Source organism: Rhipicephalus microplus, chromosome 9 (genome assembly GCF_043290135.1).
Source record: "Rhipicephalus microplus isolate Deutch F79 chromosome 9, USDA_Rmic, whole genome shotgun sequence".
NCBI classification, from domain to species: Eukaryota; Metazoa; Arthropoda; class Arachnida; order Ixodida; family Ixodidae; genus Rhipicephalus; species Rhipicephalus microplus.
In genome coordinates this window covers 96,778,610-96,790,670 of record NC_134708.1, presented here as the reverse complement: position 1 = coordinate 96,790,670, position 12,061 = coordinate 96,778,610, and positions in this window count along the sequence as shown.

Sequence of the window (12,061 nt, the reverse complement as noted above, 5' to 3'; positions counted from 1 at the left end):
GTCGCAGTCAGTGGCAACACCAGGAACGCGAGACGTCACGTAATCAGAGATTGCTACTTAATGACGCCACCATATCGTCACATAGCCGAAGCGTATCACGTGAAGACGTCATCGCTCTAAATTGCCGCATGGTCAAGGTAGGACCGATCTGGAAGGTAGGGCAATGGCATATGAGACAGACAATAATGATGAAAGACCAGTGCTGAGCCCTGTAGGCTACCCTGCAGTGGAGAAAGGGAAAGAGGCTAATAAACTTAGAGAGGAGAAAATTCACAGCATATCCACGGAGTGAATGATGACTGGTGGGGCGAAGCGTTTGTTGGTCTGTCCGTGCTTCCGCTCGTCTATTCGTTCTTTCTTCCGTCCGTCCATGCATCTGTTCGGCCGTGCTTCCATCCATGCGTCCATCCGTACGTTTATTTTTCCGTTAGTCCGTTCGTTAGTCCATCCGTCCGTCTGTCCATCTATCTAGTGAACACTCCAAGTACATTCATCTCACATCTTTTTATCATGTATTCACCATATACAAGTGCCACCATCCAGTGGACATTCTAAGGACCGCTCTTTCGGGTATGTGCCACCGGTGGTTCCGCACTAACGAGAGACGCACAAGCCACGCCATGAGGAGTTTCGTCTCTAAAAAGCACTGTAGCCGCCAGTGTTACAGCAGTTTTGCGCCTTACATCACTGACGGTGAGGCCAGTCCCATGGCTGAAATCACAGCAGTTCATTCGTTGATCTACGCTACTTGTATACGCAGTCCCATACCGTTCCAAGATCATGTCGATGGTGAAGTCGGTGGAGCGCTGCTTGTGTTGTCAAGTGATAGACTTCTGTAAACTGGCGAGAAGTGGAGTGATGGTGTCGAGCAGTTTGAACTCGTTGCGAGCCATCGGCACCTGCACCTTACTCAGCAACAAACGATTGGCACAGTGTAGGGTGGTGATCATGCTGAGAACTTGTCATCTTCATTCGTCAGTTTATCGGGTGCTGATGAGCTTGCCGTTACTGCCCAAATGTGACGTCCCTCGTCAGACGCGAGTAGCTTTGGGAGTTTAGGCCAATCTTCAATCGCGTTGGTGATAGAAGTTTCCTTGTTTTTAGGCACGGCTAAGTTTGGCCTGGGTAGTTTATATGAAGTGTCAGTTGCACTGCTGGTTGAAGAGTCTTTTTCCTTAGTCCTGACGGCATCTGACCCGAAAGGCAGAGGGGACAGTATTGCACCTGGTTCGCTTGGCAATGAGGTGCTGAAAGCCTTGGTGCACAGTTGAGGACGGGACCACCGTCACGTAACGATTGCAGCTGCTTTTTATTATGAAGAGTGATCTTCAACCTTTTTCTTCATTATTGCTCTCTCCCTTCGTATAACAGGGAAATTCCTTGAAGAAGCGTCCGGGGGCCCGTTGCGATTTGCAAATTTCAGCATCGTAGGCTGGCATATGTTTGTTCTGTGGGGCCCAGTGCATCATGAACAAACGGTGGCTTTCGTGAACACACTACTCACGCGACCTATATTCAAGCACTTCCAGCACTGAAGTGGTTTCGGCCCGAAAGACCAAACTGCGTGCCGAAAATGGCCCACTTTCACATGTGGTGAGACTGTCTCGCACTTAAATGTAATCTTGATGCATCGTGATGCACCCATACTGCACAAACTTGCAATAATGATGTCGACTGACACAGGCTTGATCAGAACTGGTAGGTCGTTTTCGGTAATGGCTTCGTCATTATCATAAATTACCCCACTGATCATCGCTTTGCCCAACAGTGGCCATCAAGTACCGTGACATTGCGCAATGTGTGAAGTGCAGTCACGTGATTGATGTCATTTGCTAGGATGTTCTTACGCGTATTCAGTCTGACCTCCTTCATTTCATTTGGCACAAGTGCCTATAGCTGTGCAGACACGGCGTGCTGGTTTAGATATCTCATGTTGTCAGTTGCCCAAACTGGCAGGAAAAGGATAGTGAATACCTCGGTATTTCGCGAACACCCCATGGTAGGCTCGCTTGAACTGGTTGAAGTGCTCAGCAACCATATATTAGCCTTGCGCCTCTTCACCAGCCCGAAGGTGTCATCAGCAGGAGCGGAAGTTTTCCAAGGCCTCCCATTTTAGAGACCGTAGAAAAGCGCGAAAAACGCCCCCGTCCAAGCGCTCCGTACAGATAGTTTTCCAGCGAAGCCGAAACGTGTGGTTGCAGGTGGTTGCAGCCGTCACAGCCGTAGCCAAATGGCCACGCGAGAAACTCCTGTCGAAAGTGGGCGTTGGCCTCGGTGAAAACGTTCCCGTATACTTGACACGTTGACGCTGCCCAGCCAGCAACCGACAGGCCCACATTGCCGCCCTTGTAGGTGCAGAAAACTTTCTTAGGGAGGAGGGAACATCAACACATTGACTGATAAGAAATGTAATAAGAAAATGATCTGACGCAAATGCAAGAAGGTTTTAATTGGTTGATTGCTTGATATGTGGGGTCTAACGTCCCAAAATCACCATATGATTATGAGAGATGCTGGAGTGGTGGGCTCCGGAAATTTTGACCACCTGGAGTTCTTTACGTGCACCGAAATAAGAGCATCCGGGCCTACAGCACTTTTGGCAGGAGAATTCTAAACTCATTTCAGATTGACTGCACGGAAGCTGACTTTCTAGTTATCCTAAAATGTCATATCATGCAGTGAGACGTATTTAAAAGTTCAAGTGAGCGTTTAATAAAAAAAAAACAATGGCCATGCACGAACCTTTATAGTTGACTTACTCCCCGTCAAGAGACAGAGACTCTGATCGCTGCAGTAGACTGTGAAATGTCGAAGGTAGTTAAGATATTAGACAAAAAATCAACACAAATCCCCGACTTTAGGCACCCACCGTGGAAGTTTAGCAGGTAAGATGTCGCGCTGGGACGTGCGGGATCACTTGTCATCTATATAATTGTGCGTTTTTTCTAGCCTCCTTCTTTGTCGGCGCGTTGCAAGTTTGGAGCTGCTTGTCGTTCTCCGCGTGGCGTTTCAATTTCTTTCGAGCCCATTTATACCTTCGCCCTATATACCCGGAGTAAATGAAGCCGCAATTAAAGTCGCATGGCACTTACGCCTGTATAGGGTCATGTGTCAGGCCGGCCGCACATGACTCTATCCTGTGGCAATGTAGCACGGTGTCACCACCGGCGGGTATCGTGCGCGATACCTCTTCCGAGCAGTGGGAGGAAGTGTTGGCCAGCTGAGACCCATGGTGCCGTACCTGAGACCCATGGTGCAGACCCATGGTGCAGACAAGGGCAGTAGTGTAGGACACACGTGTCGCCGTTACCCTTGGGTTGATGGCCACCTAACATGGAGTCGTGCGCAGCGGCAGCTTTCCGTCGAAATAAAGTTTTTCCGCCTATCTCCCTTCACGCAAAACTGCGACCTTTCCGTGTGTGTTGGTGTTCTTTAAAGGGAGTATGAATACACGGAGACACAATCAATTTGCCCCAATCAAGTACAGCCAATATTAGAATCTTGAATCAGCGGTGGAAATTCCTTATATATACACATCTTTATCTAATTACACGTTTCTTGGCCAACCCCCAGAGTGGGTGTGAGCTATACATTTAGACAATTATCATCATCATCATCACATACACACGGCGCAAGTGTACGTGTCCTGCGTTATTAATTGTCATGTTCACCAAGAACAACAAGTCTATAAATCTGTTTTGCCCCTGCTTCTAACGGTGTCGTTGAGAATGGGGCCCTTGCCACCCCTACCCTTGCTTCTGGACTGCTGCTTCTGTTGATGACGACCGTTCCACTGCTCAATTATACTTTCCTCTTCTTTCCACTTTTCTCCCTTTTCCCTTCCCCGCAGGCACTGCGCCGTGCTCCCTACCGGGTTGCAGAAATCAGGTGCCTTTTCTCATCTTCTAACCACTACCACCACCACCACTCCTGCCGCACATGTCCTGTAAGCCTGTCATCCGCTTTTTACGAGTCACATATAGCTGCTATAGCTCCATTTCAAAAGAGCAGCACGGCAATGACCTTCCCCGGTCAAATAGATGTTTTATGGCCTATTCGCTGTTTTACAGCGAAAGCTGTTATGCGATCACAACTCGGATCACGCGCGGCGCCGTAGTTGTCCGCCGCCGTCACCGGTGTCCGTAACCACATCGCACGAAATTAGAAACAAAAAATCTTAGTAGTAATGACATGGTGAGGCTCCAACCCTGGTTCCGGGGTGCTAGTCCCGTATTCGACCACTGAGCCACTACGCCGGTGCTCGAAACTTGCTGGCGAACTTGCCTTAGGCAGGCTTGATGTCGAGAAAGCAATCACGTTAATACGACTTACAAAGCGTTACAAAAACAAAAGAACAACTATAGCCATCGCACAATGTGAATAGCGTACTGAGTGGGCCGTCCAATGTTCCAACTCATTATATAAACTTGTTTTCATTCAACATTTAACTGTGTCACATACCCACTTGAGACATAATTTCTCATCGTCATCAGCCAGTGCATGAACAATTGGCACAATATTCCTTGCAAGTGTTTAGCGGATACTACGCTTCTCAGAAGAATGACGAAAATAGCATAGCCAATGCCGTCCTACTACCTAAATTTTTTGTATTACTAATGCCGCAGTGGTTATCAAGCAAAAGTGCTTCCAGCTGTTATCAATTGAGTGTTTAGAAAAGGCTCTGAAAGGCCGGTATTCTAGCTCTCGCTGTGACTGTGCTGCACCTTCCACGCAGGCCCTTGGCGTTTTTAGAAAGGCCATTCAGTCAGCCGGGATTTGCTGCTTTGTCGAAGAAACGAATGGTGCTTTTATGCCTTTGGTGGCTTTGTACACTTACTTTTATGTAGTTTGAATTTCGGCGGATTCGCCTAAATACTCTACATATCGTATAAAGTCTGCATGCTAAAGTGGTGCATTTAGTGCATTCATAAAAAGAAAAAAAGAAAGCACCAAAATTGAAATATTGCTGCTCAACGTGTTTGTTAAGTGGCACTACAGTTGTGCGGGAATTCAACCTGCGTTGGTTGTTTCATTTGCCACAGATGCGATACGGAGCAAAGGAAGTGTTTGGAAAGTCAATTGGAGCGTCAACCATTTCTCTACATGAAAGTGGATGATATCCGGCAAAGCTATTTCACCTTGGACAGATGGGACGGCGGAATTTTGAAGCATGCATGGCTGATCCCACACCCGGCAACTTGATTCGAAGTTTCTGTCCAGAAAATCACTTTGTATAATAATTGATTAATTGATATGTGAGGTTGAACGTCCCAAAACCACCATGTGATTATGAGAGACGCCGTAGTGCAGTGATCCAAAACTTTAGACCACCTGGAATTCTTTAACGTGCACCCAAATCTGAGCACACGGGCCTAGATTTCCGCCTCCATCGAAAATGCAGTCGCCGCCGCCGGGATTCGATCCCGCGACCTGCGGGTCAGCAGCCGAGTACCTTAGCCACTAGACCTCCGCGGTGGGGCCCTTTCTATAATAAATACTTCGATTTGAGTAGCGTGAAAGTTGAGCCTGCTTCCGGTTCGTGAAATGCGTCGCATTGTCTGCATATTTTAAAAATTGAAGAATGTCTTATCGAACCAAACGCACTTTGATCGCTTCTATCTGCGAGACAACGTGCGCAAAGCTACGGTTGCAATTTCCGGCAACATGGCTGCGCCCCTGGTCCTCCCTTCGGGTGCGAGTTGCTCCCGATAAACTAGAGGTAGATAAACAGATGGACAGAAGCACCGACGGACGGACAGATGCTTCGCCCCATTCATTATTATTTGCTCCATGGATATGCTGTAACTTTTTTTTTACATTCGCATTTTATGAGGAGAGTGAGAGAGCGGCCGTATTTTATCGCAAATCTTTTTATCGAAGGTTTGTTTCAATGTTTCGGTGGTAGCTTGGGACAATTCCATCGCTTGCAGCGATGCGGAATCGTCATGCGAAGTGCGTCGTAGCCGTCGTAGCGTACGTTTCTGCGCCCCCTGTCGCGGTGAAACCAAAGATTGCAAGAAGGTTGTGAAATGCTTTTGTGGCTTCCTTATGCCACACAAGACAGTAATACATTTGGCATGAACGTTGTGATCGACTAGCTTTTAGACATCTGTTTGGAATTGATGGGTATGTAAACGATAGTTTTCATTCAAGTAACAATGACACTTTTTTGCCGACATGCGGATGCAGCCGTCACGACGCCACGGTGAGACGGAGCAAGTTTGTCGCTGCCGCTTGTTGCTGAGGCTAGCGCAAGCGTGCGGTTAGGTCTCAAGGCACTGTGTCCTGTCCCCTTGGCACTATCTCAGCAGTCACATGATGGCGTCGGGGAACGAGATTCTGCAGACACGCGATGAACCAACGCGTTGTATCAGGCCTGCGTAAGTGATTGTGTAACCAGCTGTGACCTCTCCCCCTTACACTCTCTCTGCAATCACGTGATGGCTGAGGGGAACCAGATCCTGCAGACGCGCGATGAACCCACGTGCTCCGGCATGGCGTATAGTCCCACAAGAGTTTAGGGCGAGTATCAGCAACAGTGCATTCATGGCCTGCTCCACCTGCAAAGACGCGTTAACATCAGGCATGGTGCCAGTGATGAACGGAAGTTCAGGTCGACCCATGCGCTGCTTCACCTATAGTTCCTTGTAGTGGGAGATTGTGTAATTTTCTTCGTCTTCTATATACGATATGGATTGACTGATGCTTATTGGACACTGGATGACTCGCGCTCATTACTGTAGCTGCCTTGCACTTGGATACTTTCACAAAGTGCCTCTTGCTTCAACTCTTGTGCCAGACGCTACTTGCATCTCAACACAGCGTCGTCAGATGCTCGCCTCTACAGCGGAAACAAGAAACTTGTTTATGCTACTGCTTCCTTGTATCACGTGACATGACATTCGTCGGCGCAACAGTCGCCGGCGTGGCTGTTGACAGCGCTCGAGAATCTTTTCTTGGCTTTTCATCACGACGACACGTTTGTTTGCGGTATATCCAGGGCCAGGTCTGGTGACTCCAACAGTCGTCGCTGGATTGCCTCGTTGCTGATGCCTGCCACAATGCGGTCACAAAGCATTTTGTCTCAGAACGCGCCTAAAGCACACTCGTTGGAAAGTTTGCCCATGTATTTGAGGAAATCCTTAGCTGTTTCACAAGAATGCGCATTCTTGAATAAAACGTTGACACCACATCTGATGGCCTCGGTGTCAAAAGCATCTTCAGTACGTCAAGGAGAGTTCACAAGCTTGTTTCTGACGACTTTGGCGTTGACCGAAGGTACCGCAGCAATGAATACGTGGCCGGTCGCAAAAAGTCAGAAGTGCTGCTCGCCTATTGTTTTTTTCATCTTTATATCGTTGGCCATCGAAAATTGTTCACCCACTCTCGATACTCATCCCAGCTGTTTGTTTCCACGTAGAACGGCTCGAACTTGGCGACTCCAGCCATTGTTAAATTATACACAGCCTGATCCGGGGAAGTTCCTGGGAGCACCAGCAGATCACACCTCCTCCTCGTCGCCTCCGTTATATCCAACTCGCAGAGAGCAGCCGAAGCGAGACGGCACTCCTGTTACCGGGGTTCATTTCAGTGATGTTCATTTTCTATGCGCTCGTCTTTCTTTAGTAACATTGATGTAACATGCGCCATATGCAATCTGCTAGTGATACAGCACCGACACATCAGTGTGTGTTCCGGTGGCTATCTGTTATACACAATCGTTTCCAACATGACTGCTTTTCTGACGTACTGCAGTTCGTTTCGTTCACACGTTTTTTCAAATCACGAGAAAATACACGGGACTCACACCCTACGATTTTATGAGACATTTTTAGTGCATGTGAAAGTCCCAAGCGAGGTGTATGCATGTGCGTCGCATGTGAAGCAATATCTTTTTAAAAGAATTACGGCGACTTTTTCTGGGAGAGTCGTGGGACGCACGAATTTTCAAAAAAATGGCAGCATATCCACGGAGTGAATGATGGAGAGGGAGGCGAAGCATCCGTCCGTCCATTCGTTTTTGCTTTCGTCCGTCCATGCGTCCGTCTGTGTGACCGTCCGTGTGTCCATCCGCCCGTCCGTGCGTGCGTCTGTTCGTGCGTCCGTCCCTGCGTTCGTCCATGCATCCGCCCCTGCGTCCGTTCATGCGTCCATCCATGCATCTGTCTGTGTGTCCGTTCGTCCATCTATTCAACACTCCTAGTACCACCATCTCGCATCTTTTCATCATATATTTCCCATATAGAAGCACCGCCTTCCAGCGGACATTCCAAGGACTAAACGAGAAGTGGCACACGCACACTTTCTTACGGCTTGCGCTTCGTGTCTACTTCCCACCTTTAACCACCTCGAGTTCATGGTATATACTAGTTCACTGTATTCATGGCACTGCGGCCCAACGCTCGCTAAACCTTTCTAAAACCAAAGAGGTTTTAGAAACCAAAGAGCCTATAACCAAAGAGGTTATACGCCCAGCGAGTATAACGTAGCAACCCTTTCTTGTCAGATAGTGCTCAATGTACATGCCAATGGCTCCTAATGGGGAATGAGAGACAGGAGAATTCAGCTTTTAGTTAACGCGCACGCTACGAATTTTTTATTGTTCAACAACGCACAGGAGAAATTTCCCACCGGCACCACCTTGAACGTCAAACCGTAAGGCTGGCTACACACTACGACTACGACTACGACGGACGAACGGGTGCCGCTATAAGGAGCTTCGCCCCTAAAAAGGAATCACTGGGACTCTCTAATGAGAGCACTACACTAGCGACTCTCACCTGCATAAAAGTAATGGAAGTGTAGCCATGTTCAGCGTTTTTGTCATACGGGTGTAGAAACACCACTGGAAAGGGGAGCGAACGGAGACGAATGTACAGTTCGTTCCTATAGTGGACAAATTCACACTGTACACGCTCGCGGTGCTTTACCACTTAATCCAGCGGCCACGTGCTTAGCCGCTAAGGTAGCATAGTAACCGCATTCATTTCGGTGGTGTCAAATGCAAGAACACTCATGCACTGCGGTGCACGCTAATCAAACTCTGCTGGTGAAATTTAATTCAAAGTCCCTCCTCGTCTTAGTGTCTAACAATGTTATCATTGTTTTGGTGCGTAGAACGAAAAACCATTCATTTAAGTTGACCACGATGGCGATCGTTTGTTATGTACGCAAGAAAAGCCCTCAGTTATAAAAACGACCATGATGGTGCAGCCAATGGGCGGCTCATAAACAACAAATCAGTGAGATGGTAGTTCCGATCCACAAATTTTATTGGAGCCTTCTCATCGTCGCAGAGGCATACTTTACTGGAAACGTTGTAATATTGTGGAAATAACGCTCTCGTAAGGCGAAATGCAGGAGTAATTCTCATTATTTGTCTCATTGTTCCAACAACGCCACAACAATAACGAAATCACACAAGGTCCATCAGGAATTGCCTAAAAAAATCAAAGGCGAAACCCGCCATTTTTGGCACCTTCAATCTTCTCCATCAATTGTATTGATCATTTCTCCTCTCCACTGAAGCTTTGTGAATCTCACTTGATTCAGCCTTGCCTCCGGGATCGGCTCTTTTTTCTCAAAGTGCTGACGTCATTTGATGACGGGATAGTTTAGCCATGTTGACGTGCAGGTCCTTATACAAGACGTCATCAACAACGATGTAACTTTTCGGGGCATTCGCACCGAAACCACCGCCGGAGATGGTTACACTCCTCTGTCTTTCATGAGGTATTTAAGGCTTTGACCTTAACAAGAGAACAACATCACTTGAAAAATAATAATAATAATAATTAGTAAATGAAACGTCTTGGCAGCACATTGCGTGTAACACATGAGCTCTTATACGATGCTCTGCACTTATGCTCGGCCGTTTTTATGTGCATCAAAATGTTGGCAATGACATGCAGACACGGCCGAAGACACGTCGGTTGCGTGCCCATGTCGCGTCCCATGTTGCCATACTCACCTGTGCAATGTCCCACATGGTTTGTTTCCCGTAGCCGAGATCGACGAGCGCTTGCGTAACGATTTGTCTGTTCTCCCTCCAATCCTGGCCTCCGAGAACAGCGAGGCCTGCGAATACAGGAAAGCGTATATTCTGCAAATAAATAAACTAGACAATTAAAAATGATTACATTTCACACATGACACCAAAGCATAATAAGGAAAATTCACTGTGTTCTTCATCGCATGCCAAGATGACTTGATGGCGAAAGTGACAACGTTCGTACTATTTTAATGTCTGTGATACTTAGGCGCCCTCTTGAATTACTCTCACTTATTCTCAATTCTCCCAATCGCATCGCATTGATTCTGAATTGTATTAGGGTATTAATTTTTACTCTCAAGCGTAATTTACTTTCAGTCAATTCTCTTCCTTCTTAATTACGCTCAGTTATATATATCTGCAATGCTTTAACTACACGAATACAACCATGAACGCAGAGAAACCGAAAGACAACACGTGAGCAGTTACAATTTCATTCTGTTCTGTCATGTGTAGGAGCGGGGCCTTCAATACTGACATATTACCGATCCTAAATTTTACCTAAACGTTTCTTTCAGCAAGGATGGTTTCACGGACCGGCGTGTGCCCCTAGCTCAGCACTCTTACCTCTAGTACACATTTCTCAGAGACAATGCAAGGTGGCCGCACCTTCTGTGGTTTCCTTCAGTAGCCAAGCTGCCGGCCGGTGCAGTATCTCTGACCTTGACAAGGTGTCTCTTATGAGATCGAAGTCATTGATACCAATATGTTCACTGATAGCATCTTCAACCTGAAAATAAGTTTACGTAGCAAAGGTGAGTTGGAACTACATTGTGATCAGCCTTTTAAGAAATAAACATACAACCGTTCTTCGGTCACTCCCCACCAATCTGACCAAATAAAACCCAATACTTTACGGACGCCCAATTTTATTTTCAATTCTAGCTTGTTTCTTAAGATGCATGTACATTTTTTTCACTTCGTTGTACCATTTTTACGCATGGTCAAGGCCAATAAGTCCCAGTTCAATGAATTGCGAGCCCGGGGGAACACACACAAGAGGCAAGGAACAGGCATACACCACGAGTGCTCACTAACAATTTGGTAGTTCTTGTTCGTTCACCCAACGAATGTGAACTACCAACTAGCCCACCTTTCTTTTGCAAGGCCATTAAACAACAACTGAAAGCGTGTGGTTGCTGCTGTAGGTCTTCAGTGGGTTATCATCTTGCTCGTGCCGTTATGCAGGAGCCGAAGTGGGACGAGCGTGATGAAATGAGACGTAACACTCCCAATGGAATTCTTTGCAGAAAGGCACTGTTTGTAATAACCAAGAAATAAAAAACCTATATTCAGAACAGCTGGTTTCGGAGAATGAAATAGCTACGCTGCTACTTAAGATGGCTGTTGGGGTATTCTTCCAAAATAGAGAAATTAACGACAAGATCAACCCAGACTTTAGCTATCATTTCTGCATAGAGACATTATAAGTACGTTTCAGATGTCACTCCTCTCTGCCCCCACTTGCCTTTTTTTGTCCGTACCGGCTAAATCACCACTTTTAGCAATCTTGTACTCCTTTTATTATTCGAGAGCGACAAACCCCAAACTAATTGAATAACAAAAATGTACAACTGAAAGAAAAGTGAAACACTGACATCATGAGATCAGACCATGTTCTTAGAGGTTGCTGTTAACAAGTTATGATAGCTTCGTGGTACCACAAGAGGTGTATCATCACGGGGCCGTGATGCGGACGAAGGGAGCAGACTCGATGTTCAGGTGAAAATGTTTATCCGGCCGAACTTGTGGCCGGTAAAAGGGAAGCCAGAATACACCAACACACTGGCGCCTAAAGCGGCGAACAGAGCGTCGGCCGTCCATCGAAGGACAAGCGGCGAAGCGCGTCGGCATTTATACATGTCCTATCGAAGATTCCAGCCTTATCACTGTACTAGCACCAGCTTCCAAAGGTGTCAATTTTATGAACTGGATCCTTCGCTCCAGCTAAAACTACCATCACAACTTTCCCGCTCCGATGCGACACTGTTATGCCACCTTTGGTTGGGT